General features: G+C 43.6%; 1 long non-coding RNA gene across 1 annotated transcript; it reads right to left on the bottom strand.

The window, feature by feature from the left end:
* Positions 1–8504: 8504 nt before the first annotated feature.
* LOC119820235 lies at positions 8505–14730 on the bottom strand. Its single transcript, XR_005286450.1, has 4 exons — positions 14622–14730; positions 13421–13487; positions 11304–11453; positions 8505–8619 (listed from the first exon to the last, which is right to left on the bottom strand). It is a non-coding gene; the product is annotated as an uncharacterized LOC119820235 (long non-coding RNA).
* Between the last annotated feature and the right edge of the window lie 311 nt (positions 14731–15041).

The raw sequence follows: 15041 nt of genomic DNA, 5'->3' as shown, positions 1-15041 counted from the left end.
CTCCTTTATAGCAGACAGACACACGTCCACTCACGTGTTCCAATTCTGACTGACTCAGAAGGCCAGAAGAGCAAGTCTTCATACCAGTGAGTGGAATGACTTGCGGGGCACACTGACTGGGAAACCGTGTGGTGTTTTTGTGCTAACGCCAGATGGTGGAGCCTGTCATTATTGCTGATATCCGTAGATCATCAATATATAGATGCAATATTGTCCAGTGTACTATTGGCAACAGTATTTAAGAGAGGAAAGACAGAGTTCAGAGGGGCCAAGGAGAATGGAGAGACAGGCTTTTTGAAAAGAACAGGGACTGTTGGATTGTTAGGATTCCATCGGTAGCATTGCACTGTCCTGTGTTAGTGACAGGGAAGTCTCTGACCTCATGTTCACACTTGGACAACCACCCTGGGAAAATATGTAACATGAATTTTCTGCATTGGCTTAAAGGAAGTGAGGTGGGAACCTACCTTACGCGGTTACTGTGATTTTTCAATGACACCCAAAGTAACCATCCCATGGTGGTGGTGCTGGTGGTGGTGCTGGTGGTGGTGCTGGTGGTGGTGTGTGTATACACGCATGTGACTAAATGTGTGCTTCCCTACTACTCTGTCTCTGCTCCTTGAAGTGGCGATGTATTTCACTTTACCACCCATTGAATACCTGAAAATCACAGCACCGTGCTGCAAAGCAGTGAGGTCTCAATGAGCTCAGAGGCCAGACCAAAGAACAGAAGACAACTCATCACAGAGCACTAAGTTTCCAGTTGCAGAGGAAGTCACCAAGGATGCCAGGGACAGAGCAATCATCCTAGCAGTGGGTGCTGAGGGAACCAGAGGGGACTGTGAGCTCAGGGAGACCAGTAGAATTTATGTTTCACAGGTTGTGTTGTGAAGAATAACTTTGTTTGAAGTGGGAGAAAAACTTTCACCATAGAATCGGCAAGAGTAGTGCCATGCCGAGAAAGGAAGACACTGGGACTGGTTCAGACTGGCCAATGGAAACTGGCTTGATGGTAAGAGAGTCAGACATCCTCTTCATGAATGCTGCCCTGGCTCCAGGTAGAGGCCATCAGTCATTCCTCAGGAATTCTTGCTACTTCAGGGAGCAGCTGTGATGAGCTCGCCTGGGGATACTTCACTAACTCCTGATGACTTGTTTTTCCTCTTCCCGAAGAATTGACCCTTGATCAGCATTTACGCAAATGGCTCGATGTGCTGGGCTTTAACAAAGATTATGAGGGAGTGGGGATAAGAGGGTTGGAAATGGCTCAGCCAGTAAAGTAGGTGCCTCATAAACACAAAGATGCAAATCCAGTCCTCAGCACCTACGTAAAAGGAGAGCATGGTGGTGCGCACGTACGCACTGCACGTCTAATCCCAGCTCTGGAACAGTGAAGACAGGTGGTCCGTCCCCCCCTCCCCCCGGGGGCTTGTTGGCCACTCACTGAGGGCAAATCAGCAAGCTCCTGCGCAGAGACTCCATTTCAAGAAACAAGGTGCCTGGCTCCTGGCGCCTAGATTGATACCTTTTACCTCAAAACGTGAAGATTGTGAGGAACACAGGGACCATGAAAGACATCAGGCTAGCAGTTCGTTCTAGGTTTGCAAAGGCGATGAGATACATATATGAAGATAAGAAATCGGCCCAGAAAAGGAGTACTGCACATGCATGCAAAGAAAGAGTGAAAAATCAGTGCCGTGAAAATAGAAAAGAGCAACATGCGCTGTCCCTGACAAAGGCGGGGTTGCTATGATGTTTGCAGAGCAACGTTCAGATGAGCCGAAATCACGATTTGACTGTGCTTTGCCTGACATACCAGAGGCCCCTTTAGCTGTGGAGAGCACTGAGCATGCCACAGGGTTTCCTGTTTGCCTACCATGGTACCCATCACATTTTGTTCTCGCTCCATCAGGGCACCAGGGACAAGTTTAGCGCCCTCCACCCCGCCCTGTTTTTAAGCTTAATTCTCTTCTTCCTTCATCATGTGGCTGCATTATTTGTCTCACCCTCCGTGTAAGTAAAACATGCCCTCCACCTTCACTGTCGTGCACAGTACCTGCGATTCTCTCTCTCTCTCTCTCTCTCTCTCTCTCTCTCTCTCTCTCTCTCTCTCTCTCTCTCTCTCTCTCTCTCCCTCCCTCCCTCCCTTACTTCATTTCTTTCTTTTTTTTTCTAGACAGGGCTTCTCTGTGTAGTCCTGTCTGTTCTGGAACTCACTCTGTAGACCAGGCTGGCCTCTGCCTGGGATTAAAGGCATGTGCCACCACTGCCCAGTGACAATTCTTTCTTGACCTGATTTTTCTTTAAGAATTTTCTAGAGGAGGCCTCTTGGCTGCTCCCTGCTCTGGACTGAGTATTGGACTAGTGAGAGCCTGATGGGTCAGTTAGCTGTACTTGCAATTAGAACCTTCCAATGGGTGCTGGTGGCCCACACCTTCAATCCCAGCACTAAGGAGGCAGAGGCAGGTGGGGCTCTGTGGGTTTGATGCCAGCCTGGTCTACAGGGAGAGTTCTAGGACAGGCTCTAAAGCTACACAGAGAAATTCTGTCTCAAGAAACAAACAAACGAACAAAAAAAGGGGGAAAACAATCCAATAAATAAGACTCCCCTAAACCAGAAAAGAATGAGGAAAATCGTCAATACAGACACAAAAGGATACTGTTAGTCTTGGAAAATGAGGTTAAATCAGAACTAAAAAGTGTTTTTAAAAGATATAAGAAATTGTGTGTGTACACTCATGTGTGCACATGTATGGTACATGTGTGTGGGTGTCTGTGTAGGCCCCTATAGGGCACTGGATCTTCTGGACTGGAGTTACAGGCAGTTGTGAGCTACCTGATGTGGGTGCTGGGAATTGAACTCTGGTCCTCTGTCAGAGCAGCAAGCAATCTTAACCACTGAGCCATCGCTCCATCACCTTATTTAATGTTTTTGTATCTCAAAAACACAACTGATAAAAAATAAATAGAGCCAACAGTATTGAGTCAGATGCCTACCAGGTTTTTGAGAAGGTGAGAAGCCAAAAATAAGTAAGTAAGTAAGTAAGTAAGTAAATAAATAAATAAATAAATTGTAAGTCCGTGGTGGGAGTTCTCAGCAACCTAAGCTGCAGGGGAGTGGGGACCAAGACCCTTGTTCTTCTGAACAATGCAGAACTGAATGAACACACTCGTCTAAAGCCTTGCGTGTGCACACAAGCTCCCCAAAGGTTTCCTTGATGAGAAGTTGCCTTAAGAGGACGCTGCCCAGTAATGTGTAGGATCTAGGTTTGGCGAGAATTGCTCTCACTTTGTATTGTCCTTCTGCTCAACCCAGGTTTTGGTAATTATTATTTATTACTATAATTATTATTATTTTATTATTGTTTGACTAAAACAGTCCTTGAAGCTTGAGCTCAGTAAGTGCCAGTGTAGTATTTCTGAAGAATACTACTCATAAGTTTTTGTTCCTGGAGCTTTCTTTCTCTGACCTCTTGCCATCATTATTAGTCATAATTTTAAAATAATTTTAAAATTTCACTTGAATTGTACATATAACTTATAACATTAACATATAAGCACTCAAATTTGTATTTATTCACTTTATTGTTAAAATATACATAATAATTTCTCCTAGAAGAAAATATTACACCCAAAGTCTATGGTGTTGCTTTATCATAAACATATCCTTACCCCATCCCTGTTTTCTTTAAAAAAAAGATGCTTGGCTTACAGTCTGAGTAATAATGAGTGGAGAGTCCAGATGTCTTTAGCAACAAAGGGATTATATTTTGTGTCATTCATTCATCTTTTCCCCTGTCTCCTTTTTAATAACCAAAGAAGAGAGTAGAACAAGACACAACCTTCAAAAAATATAGCAATAGCTACAGCAATAACAACAAAAACGAAACAAACCAGGAGTCTTGGGCGAGTTGATGAAACAATTAGATCTGCAAGGGAGATTTGGGGATGTGATGTGGTTGCGTTAAAACAGCAGAAATGCATTGTTTGTTGTTATGAAGAAAGCGGGCATCAGCAGAGAGAGAAAAAAGGCGACGAAAAGGATGAAAAGCCCTGGGTTAGAAGCAGTTTCTCAGCAGGGCCCCATTCGCATGTGGGGCAAAGCGGTTAGCCACAATTCTATAAATACGGCAAAGGATTCTGATAGCATTTCAATATGGGTCGACTACTCTTAATTAATTGGGCATTTTATTTCCACTTCTAAAATTAAAAAAAAAAATTTTAGACTTTTTTGAAAGAGGGTTTCTTCCTGCTATGGTTTATAAATGTCTCAAAGTGTGGGTGTCTGGCAAACCACTCCAAATTTACCCTCGAAGAAGCATCCTTTACTTTTGGACTGTTCTGGTTTTCCCTTTGACTTTTGCGTAAGCATCCATAGCTCCTTCTCCTCTGTTGCCTTTAAACTCACTCTCTCAGGTGAGCTAATTAATTCTTGCAGCTCTGCTTGCTGTTGGCCTAGTTTCTACACCCATTGCTGACATTCAACAACTCTTGGCCCTATGAGTTATGCAAGACCAGGGAACTTGCATTTATATCTGTTTTCGTTATCTAAGAAAAATAGGCTAAAAATTGAAACCTACCCAATTCTCTTTTGCAGTACCAGTAAGTAGTATCGTCATTTATTGAGTTTCTTTCTATGCTAGGTTATAGTTAGTGATACAAAGGTGATCAAGAAAAATATCTTGAACTGAATTGTTAATGTTTCATATGTAAGTAATAATAGCATTTAACATATAAGCCCTGAAAACTCATGGTATTTTTGTAGTGTAGGGTTAGAAAGATTTAGTAAAATAGCTACATAATGACTAATAGGGATAATAAACATGACGAAAAACCTCAGATTCTTACAGCAGTATGTTATAAAATATTGCTCATTCAATCTGATCACTTAAAGTTGGTCTTCTTTCTTTCTTTCTTTCTTTCTTTCTTTCTTTCTTTCTTTCTTTCTTGTGATTGAACCCAGGGCCACAGGCTTTAGGCAAGTGCTAACCACCGAGATACATCACCAGCCTTCATTTCCTTTAACTTCATATCCACTCGGTTGTTAAGACCCAGCTGAACCCCATGTTGCAGCTCTAGTGGGAGGGGCCGCCACTTCTGCTATGGTCCGTCTGGGTTCCTGGCCCATTAGCATATGGCTGTTTCATCAGTATTTGTAAGTGTTGCTTTACCTAATCACTCCCCTACTTAGAGATGCTCAGTGGTCCCCAATGGCAAGTGATCGGACTTTTGGCAGATTACTTTGTGCACATGCTCTCATTGTGCTAGCTGAAAATCTACCGCTCAGGCCCTCATTCAGCCTCACCCATGCTGTTCTCCTTGCCAGAGTGCTGCCTGCCTTCCTTTGCGCACCCCACACCTTCTTTGTTTAAGTGGCTTTCACACTGTGGACACTTGGGTTGTACTGGACAATAGTGGAAGAACAGAGGAGACAGAAGGATGAATGGGGCTCCCTTCTCCTTCCTCACTGTATTCAGCCTTGGGTTTTCACATAACCTGTCACTCAAGCAAAGGGTGGGTTCAAGACAAGCAACCACAGCAACAGCAACAAAGCCCTTGAAAACCTATGTGTCATTGGAGCCTCTGATTAGGATGCCCCTCCCTGCCACAGCGACTGCTCTCCTACCTGCAGATTCTTGCTTGAGCATGCATTCTGCATTGAATGCATTTGCCTCCTTGAGCCTTGGTTGTTTTCTTTCTAATTTCTTTTGCATTCCCTAAAGTGCTTTGCCTTTGCATAAATGAATGAATAAGTTGATGAACACATGAATTTCCTGTGTGGTGGAAAACTCCGGCTCATAAAATTATGTTTTAAACCTGCCCTTCTCCCTTTCTCAGCAAGGAAATAACTGGAAATAATCAGCACATCCCTGTGACTGACCTTTTTCTTCTTTATTTCTGGTTCTACCCTCTTCTTCTAAGGTTTACATTTGTTTATTTGGAGCACAGAGGTTCAAACCTGGTATCTCACGTCTCTGGGGCAGAGTGGAAAACTCTTTGAGAAGCAAGGCCTATCGCCTATGCTAAGTTGTCATAATGTGAGTTTAATTGGATCACAAATATTGTTAATACGTATTATTGTAGCCTGTTCCCGAATGGTACGGGGACATTGTTTTTATCCCAAATATCCAACAGGGAACAAAGAACAGAGAGAGCAAGTCCCTGCAGTGGTTTCTCCACAGAGCCCAAAAAACCACATCTGATAAGCTATGTAATTTGCTGTAGCAATTTGTGCCAAAAATAAAGGCACACTTCTGCAGAGCCGCACATTTCTAAGAAAAACCAAGCCACGCCCCATGCTAATCTAGCTCCTTTTCTTTCCTTTTTGAATGTGATGTTTATGGACAGAAAACACCAGGCTGCATATTAGGTCCCATATCATTGCTGTCTCTTGGCCAAGTAGCTGTGCCCATCACCCCCTGGTTCCTCCCTCTAGCCTCTCTGCTGGCACACTGAAGCCCACAGGGGAAGCGCCGGCAACAGCAGTGGTCTGTTTTACAATGCCCCATAACATGATGTCTTTAACAGCCCAGCAGATTCTTGGCTGAGGGCCCTGGTTAAGGAAGAATCTTCGAAGTCATCAATTTCACCGAGCACTGCAAGTGTTCCAGTAAACTAGATCCCTTTATTTCTGTTTGCTTGACAAAGAAACTTGAGACATCCAAGACATTTATTCTTTTTCAGTTCAGCACTAGGACAGGAACTCGCTTTTTCACTGATAATATTAGGCCCCCAATGGTGATAAAAATTCCCGGGTAGCCTTCTAGCGCCAAATAGTCAAAGAGGCAACAACGAGGAAAAGGCCCACACCACAGCAACAAAACCTCAACTGCACAAACACAAACACAGCAAAACATCAGGCTGGGGTTTCTTCCTCCCTTAGAGGAAATTGTCAGTGGTCCCTTTCCAAGTCGACCTTAGCATGACTTCACACAGATGGCTTGTTCTGTAGAGGCAAAACAGAAATAAGTTTCATCAGAAATAATAAGTTGTAACAAATGTAAATTGGATCTATGCTTTCAAGTGTGAGGAACACTAAGGTGTGTGTGGGGGCAGGCATACAGGCAGACAGAGACAAAAGAGACGGGTGTTTGGCTATTTTCCAATGATGAAATAAAATAAAATACAATTTGGGGGAGGACTATTTCTGAGCACTCGGAGAAGGCCACACTAGAGGTTGCTCAGTGAGGTCCAGGCTTCCGTGAGATAATCAGAGATGAGTTGCTTGGAATGTTTCTGTAGCGGACAACAGCAGCTCAGACTGCTTCTAATCTCTTCCATCTCCCTGCTCCCTCCATGAGCTCTGACGGCAGGAGGCAAGCATTTGTTTTTAACTTCTGAAACAGGACAAAGAGCAGCTAGATCGGTGGTTGTGGGGTGCGCCGAGTCACTTATCAGACATTTGCATTACAATTCATAACAGTAACAAAATTACAGTTGTGAAATAGCAATGAAAATCATCTCATGATTGGTGGGGGTCACCACAGCATGAGGAACTGTACTAAAAGGGTCACAGCATTAGGAAGGTTGAGAACCACTACACTAGATCACCTGCCTCACAGGAAGGGTCTCCTAAACTCTGTCCTTTCTATTTTGTTTTGTTTCAAGGTTTCTCTGTGTAGCCCTGGCTGTCCTGGAACTCTGTAGTCCAGGCTGGCCTTGAACTCAGAACCCAGGCTCCATCTGCCTCTGGAGTGCTGGGATTAAAGGCATGTGTCAACCCTGCCCAGCAAACTGTGTCACTTCTAATGAACTTTTTAATTAGGAGAAATTCCTATTTGTTTTGGCTGATTCCTTTTACATGGAAAGAAAAGTCCAACTCTGTTTTGTTTCGGACACCCTGCACCCTCAAACAGCAGCGCCAACAGCAATCAACCCTGGGTTCGGAATTATGCTAATGATAAGGTAGTGGCAGATCTTGGGAATCCCAAACTTTTTTTAAGTGCCATGAAAATATCACTGTTTAATAATGATTGACTGGCTTTCAGAGGCTGCCACCGTGGAGCTGAGTGAAAGCAGGGCCGCTAAAATGGCTTCCGGGGGCCCTGGCTTTGCCTCTTCATTGGGTTTTAAGTAAGCCATGAGCACAGTCAAATGAATGCTGTCGTTTTGAATTAGCTTGGCCTCTGTCATGAAGGCTCTTCCATCTTTTCCTGTCAGTACTCAATTTGTCTTCATCAAGTCCCCAGCAGGAAGATTCGGCTCTTATGACTCTTTGTTTTACAGTTTTGTCTCTTACAGGAAATTCGGACACAGAAAGACAGTGAGGAATTTACCTAAGTTTTTAGTTAGCTCCATCTCTACTTGGGGCCCAAAGGAGCATGAACTACTAGAATATGGTGTCACTGGTGGGAAAGAGTTGGGACTGGAACGCGATATCCCTTCAGGCATTTTTGTTTGTTTGTTTGTTTGTCATTTTTGCTTCTTTCAGATCCCTGTAAAATATTCGCTAGTGGTCTGTGTAAATCTCAGACCGTGCACCTTGGTGTTGTTACGAACCTGCATGAGAAAAACCAAACAACTGAGGAGAAGCAGTCCCGGATCTGTAATGACGGGGTTAGATTTCAGGATGGCCGACTCTCACCTTCCAGGTCTTATATTTCACTCTGTTTTCTGTCACTGTGAAGGCAGGGGGAAATGACAAGTTTGCTTTCCTCAAAGTCTAACCCAAATGTGCTTGAGAAAAAAAACATCACAAACACGGCCCTGTTGAGGTGAGGCCCACAGCCTAACCTAGAGAGCTTTTTCTCTTTCAAGACAGGGTTTCTCTGTAGCTTTGGAACCTGTCCTGGAGCTCGCTCTGTAGACCAGGCTGGCCTCAAACTCACAGAGATCGGCCTGCCTCAGCCTCCCCAGTATTGGGGTTAAAGGCGTGCGCCACCACCACCACCCGGCCTTTAGGGAGCTTCTTTACAGGTACAGAGGCCGAAAACCATTAGCGTTCACACAGGCGGTCCTTTACTCAGAATCTTTCTGCTCCCTCAAAAGCTCCACCTTCCTTACACAGCTTGCACTGTGGGTCTTGCACTGCTAGGGAATACTTATTCTTATCATACAACAGCGGGCCCAAGTGGGAAGAGGAAGAGTTAAGGAGCTTCAATGAGGAAGCTTTCTGTTTGTTCCTTTTTTTTTTTTTTTTTTTTTTTTTTTTAAAGGTAGACTTGCCGGCCTGAGTTACAGCCTGCCATTTTTTTTAAACATCCTTGTTCTTTCTGAATCTGTGTTTTCATGCACAGTAGATAATCTCTGTCAGTGTCCTCATTGGCTCAGCTCAGCGCCTGTTCCCTGAGGTCTTGCTAACTGTATAAACTTTCAGCTCCCCAGTCCAATGCTGGCTCAGTCAGGAAAGCAAAAAGCAAATTGAACAATTAAATTCAAGCTGTAGCTTCCGTCATGACTCAAGAACAGAAAAAATGTTTTAATAGCCAGTGGCACATAAAGTACCATTAATCACTCAGAATTTATGATTTCCCATTGGAGGCTCCAAACAACATCATTTTGCCCAACTCTATTATGGTGTTGGGTTGGGCAAGCTTTTGAAAAGAAACCATTTGATTGACTCTACCCAGGGCTGAGCAGTTTGAGAAATCTTTTGTAAAAAAACGAAAGAAGCGCGAACCCTCTTTCTTTTTTCCAGTCTTCCCCATGCCCACCCCTTGCCTCCCTGACTTGGCTTAGCTGCCCCTTTGCTGTGTCAGCATGCTGAGATCTGCGGAACACTCCCACCTCAGGAATTTGAAGTCCTGTGCTGAGTCCTTTTCTTTCTTTGAGTTCAAGCTATCGATTTTTGTATTCAGAAAGACTTGGAGGCTTATGCTATAGCCCCAGATGTTTATTCTTGGGGCTGTATGGGTAAATTAGGCCACTTTGGGGGAGTCCTTTGCAGTCTCATTACCATGGATACTTGATTAGAATATCCCCAGAAACATTCAGTATTATTTGGGTGTTCTCAAAATACACAGAGAGGGTCCCATCCCCCCATCCTCTCCCCCCTCCTCCCGCTCATGTTTCCTATGGAGTAAGTAAGAAGTTGAAAGGCTATTGTAAATTCATTTGTTGGTAATTCTAAGATGAACAGAATAATTGGTTTGAGGGCTCCAAGTAAATATTTATCAGCCCAAACTCACATTTTTAATTTCCTAAGAAGAGTCCTCCGTTTTCCCTGCTGCCTAGAAATCATTTCAAAAATCTATATTTAGTCAAGGCTTTCAAAATCTCTGCCGAGTCTTGGGGATGTAAGTTCTTGGGCTAGTTGTATTGGAGTTTAGTTAAAATAGCTAGAATGTAACAGTTATTAAAAGAAAAAAATTCTTTTTTTCTGTTGGGATTAAGGACATTAGTTAATGCATATGCTCCACATGAGTAAGAAACTGCCACAGAGAATGTATTTGTTGTAAACTGTCCCTATGTGTTTTATCCATGGCCGCAAGGTGTGAACAATATTGTCCCAATAATATTGTCCCTATTACATAGAGGAAGAAACAGAGTCTTAGAGAGGTAGATGGTCTAAAGAATGTGAAGAGTACATCGTCATCATCAGTAGCATTGCCTTCAGCATCTGCATCATCATCATTAGCAGCAGCAGCAGGAGCCCTAGGAAGGTAGGCATGACTCTAAGCCTACCTTCGCTTCAGTTCTCATCTGTTGCTTCTGTGGGCAGCTGGCTGAGGAGGCTCAGTGGACATACACCCTACTGCTCTCCCTGGAAGCTACAGTACCACAGAGAAGTATCTCCTCCAGCAGTCTGCCAACAAGGGGGGTGTGGAGAGCCATGGCTCTTGACTCAAGCATCTCATCAGGAATTCTGATGATGAGCTTCTCACTGCTATCTAAGGATGCTGGGAGGCTTGGAGAGGCCACTTCAACATTGCAGCCAATGGCCAAGTATTTGAGTTGAGAGGAAGGCCGAGCACATCCTGGCATTGTTGTAGCCGGCGTGGGGAAACAGGCAGCACCGCTGGAGCTTTCCTGTGACTTTCCAGGTTGTGATCATTCCGCAGGCCACTGAGAGTTAGCAACTTCAGAACAAGATGGCTGGCGAGAGGTTCTAGACCTCTGTGTGCTTATAAAACAGAAAGGCTCGTCCTCTGGAGTTTGGTCATTTCCTTAGGAGCTCCTGGCTCTGGTATGGGACTTATTCTTCCCTTAGGCATCTGGAAGCTTTGTTCTCCCTCACTGCAGTTCCCTCTGGTGAGCTGTCACTAAGAAGGAATCTAGACAATTACTTCATCATTTACAGCAGTGACTCTGCCGATGGAATCTCAGGAATCAAGCAAGGCCAGCTTGTGAGGAAGAGGACTTACCTCAGAGGCAATGGAGGTTTCTTCGTTCCTCTCTTGATGTATAGGACCCAGAGAAGGCCTATCTACAGACTGTTAGGAAAGGCTGCTCCTGAACAGAGGGGTAGGGAGTGAGACACATGGACAGACGGCTGACAGGGATGGCACGTGACACTGAAAGAGATGGCGGAAGGTGCTGAACCAGAGTGTGTCTCCAGGAAAAAGCAAAAGAACAAAACCAGGAGTTCCCTGATTGGCTCTCTCTCTCTCTCTCTCTCTCTCTCTCGCTCTCCCTCTCTCTCTCTCTCTCCCCCTCTCTCTCTCTTTCTCTCTCTCTCTCTTTCCCCCTCTCTCTCTATCCTATTAAGTCGCGCAACTTCAGCTGTACATTTTCAGGGAAGCTGATGGGGTGTGGGGAGGGTGTTGCTACCGGGAGGAATAGTTTCTTTCCTGTGTCTGGGTTCTCAGCCTCTTAGCGCTAGACTAGAATTATGCTCCTAACTATTGCCTCTTGGTCAAAGATCATTTTTAAGGAAGAGCAATCATAAACACTAGTATTTGAAATGCTGTTAGCTTAGGGAGTGCAACCTTCAAAGATGACATCTTTTTGAAAAAAGTCTGCTGATTGGCAGTAGTGCCAGTAGAGTCCGGCGAAGCTTTACTAAACCTTTTCCTGTGCCTATTGTTTATGAGAAGCTTTTTTGAAGGGCCAAGTTGCACAACTCATTTAGGAAGCTTCCTGCAGTGTGTGCAATCTCCTTCTCCCTTTATGTACAGTGGTTATTTGCTGGAGCACTCATCTCAGGATGGCATGCCGGATTTGGAGATGCTTTGTGGAAAGGATGCTTCTTTCACAGATGGCTCACAAACAGCATGGGCTATCCAGAGTTGCACAAAACACTGAACATTGTTTTCTATGGTTGGATAGGTTTCTTTTCCTCCTCTTCCTCCTCCTTCTTCTCTTCCCCCCTTCTCTGTGTCTCTCTTCCTCTCTGTATGTATGTTCAAGAAATGGCCAGAGATATCTGCAGCTATTGTAACTAGTTTCTCCACATTTTTCTCCAAAGGACAGGGTGAAAGGGCTTGAGAAAATACCTCTGAATAATTCATCTTTTTAGAAAGATATTCTATAGAACATATATGGGGTAAGTCAGACTCCCCCCTTACACACACACACACACACAAATAGAAAAGAAGCTCTGATTATCCTATTTATGTATTTTTCCCTCCCTCTCTCCCTTCCTATCTACCTACTTCTTTATTATATTGCTTTCTGATTGTTCTAGGATTATTTCTCAAAGTCTGACTATACCCACTAGACTGTATGCTACCTAAGATACATACGTCTACAGTTTTGTATCCTTAGCATCAAGTGAGAAACTGGCTAAGTGTCAAACTTGATTATTGAATGACAAATTATTTCCATATTATTAATTTTTGATTGGTCAAGAAGTTGCTTCCCTGGGAATAGAATATCACTCTGAGTCATCTGTGACAATTTTGGGTGTAGTGGAGCCAATAATGCGATCCAAGTAAGGCTGGATTATGAACTAGGGTGAGTTGTCAACCTTTCTTACTGTAAATCCATTGATCTGACACACAAATACAGTCAGATAGTATTAGAGGCACAAAGTTGAAGACTATTAGAAGGAAGGCATATGCCTTAGCAGGCTAGCTTTCCGGGAAGGCATTCCTCTGTAATAACATTGGCTGCTGCATTTAGAAGGCCCATGTTTGGGTTAATGCCATGTTGTTGCTACTTTGAAATTCATGGTGGTTTCTTTCTTTCTTTTTTTGAACAAAAGATCTGTGTTTTCTGTCCCTAGTCTTGTGAGAGGAGGAGTGAAGTGGCTGATTAGGAGGGAACATAGGACAGTGGGAGCCACAAGGGCCAGGGTCAGAGACACTGCACACAGTGCCTATGGACAGAGATCAGTGGAGACAGCCTGGGCTGTCAGTAGAGCTCATCTGACCTGGCTGGATTGTGCTTCAGTCATGACATAGTCGTGACATAGGCTCCTCTGGAACTGGAGAATGACGGGACGGTGGTCTGGGAAGAGCAAGCTTTGTGAGGAGGAGTTTTCAGGGAGCAGAGAAAACAAGATCTTTCCCTTCTGAGGCTATGAGAGAAGACATCTTACCATGCTAGGAGACTGGGCAGGGTGGGGGAAGGGCGAGGACACACCTTCCTCTTCAGAGTAGAATAACCTGAAGGGCAGGAAAGGAGTCTTTAGGTATTTCTAATCCTGTCCTTAATTAGGGCCTTTATAGGATAGCCAGAAGCATTATTCTATGAAGCTTTACAGCTTTTTTATTTTATTTTAACCAAGGTTGGAGTAGACCCTAAAGATTGACAAAACCTTACCCTGTTTCCCAAGTAGACTACTAGATGGACTCCTTTTTCATCTAGTAGTCTCTCTCTCTCTATATATATATATATATATGTGTGTGTGTGTGTGTGTGTGTGTATGTGTGTATATATATATATATATATATATATATATATATATATATATATCAAGGAGAATGACTAGGAAAACATAAATGACTTCATTTTTTTGATAGCTTTAACAAGTTTACTGTTACCCATTACATCTGAGTCTCCACATTATCTTCAAATGGATGGGCCTGCATGCTTCTGGGGTGTAGAGGGAAGGGAAGAGGTGGGGGACTCACATTGCACCCTGACATTGACTGTGGGGACATGCCTGCCTTGGAGAGAAAAATAATTATAAAATGTAGAGGTAAGAGCGAAGAAATTCTCTTTGATGTTGAACATGTAGGGCCCATACAGACAAAGAAAAGGAGTCCTAGCCTTATGTAAAAATATACACATATTTCTATGAAGAGTCCTGGCCTTATGAAGTGACTTCTGGGTAGTCAATAGTTTGAGGGCCTCTGATATATCTGCGAATGGGCAAGAGAAAATCCGGCGGTATGATCTTTCAGAGGGTTGTTTAAATGAACTCCAGGAAGAAATTTTTCCCATATCCAATATATTTAACACTGATAAACTTGCCAAATGATGGAACTATGTTGTCCCAATAAATATATAGAAACTGCTTTCTCATGATGCGCCCCTCTTAGTGGACTGGGTGAAGAAGGTGCAGTCCCCACTCCCTGGAAGTAGGGCGTGACTTGTCTCTAGATCTGATAGAGGAATATCTCCACTACTCTGATGACTCCCGTTGAACCAATACCAGTTATCAGGAGGGTGGGCTACATCTCTAGAACTGAACAGGTAAGTGGAAAAGGTAGATAGTTGGACTAGGATGCTTTTTGCTGCTTCCAGTATGTTCCACAGACTGTGGGGGAGAAAGGGGAAAGGTAGACAATACTTACGAGCTGAGCATGCTGGCACAGTCTTTATTTCCAGTTCTCAGGAGGCAGAGACAGGTAGATTTCTGTGAGTTTGAGGCCAACCAGGTCTACTCAGTAAGTTTCAGGGCAGCTAGGGTTACATAGTGAGATTCTGTCTAGAAAAGAAAAAACAGAGAGAGAGAGAGAAAGAGAGAGAGAGAGAGAGAGAGAGAGAGAGAGAGAGAGAGAAGTATTTATGATAATATCATAAATAGCAAGCTACATATGTGAACATGGAATGAATGGCACCAGAAGAAATTCAAAGAAAAAGTAAATTTAATATTGGGGAAAGCATTAATGAGATATAACTCAGTCTGAAAAAGTTATCAAGAGAAAGGTTTACTTGATTAAAAACATATCTGAGTGGAGGGGAAACAGTAGTGTTGTGTGTAAGTAAGATGT

The sequence above is a fragment of the Arvicola amphibius genome, chromosome 8 (assembly GCF_903992535.2).
Source record: "Arvicola amphibius chromosome 8, mArvAmp1.2, whole genome shotgun sequence".
Lineage (NCBI taxonomy): Eukaryota > Metazoa > Chordata > Mammalia > Rodentia > Cricetidae > Arvicola > Arvicola amphibius.
Note: the sequence above shows the minus strand (reverse complement) of the source record. Positions and strands in the feature narration are given on the sequence as shown.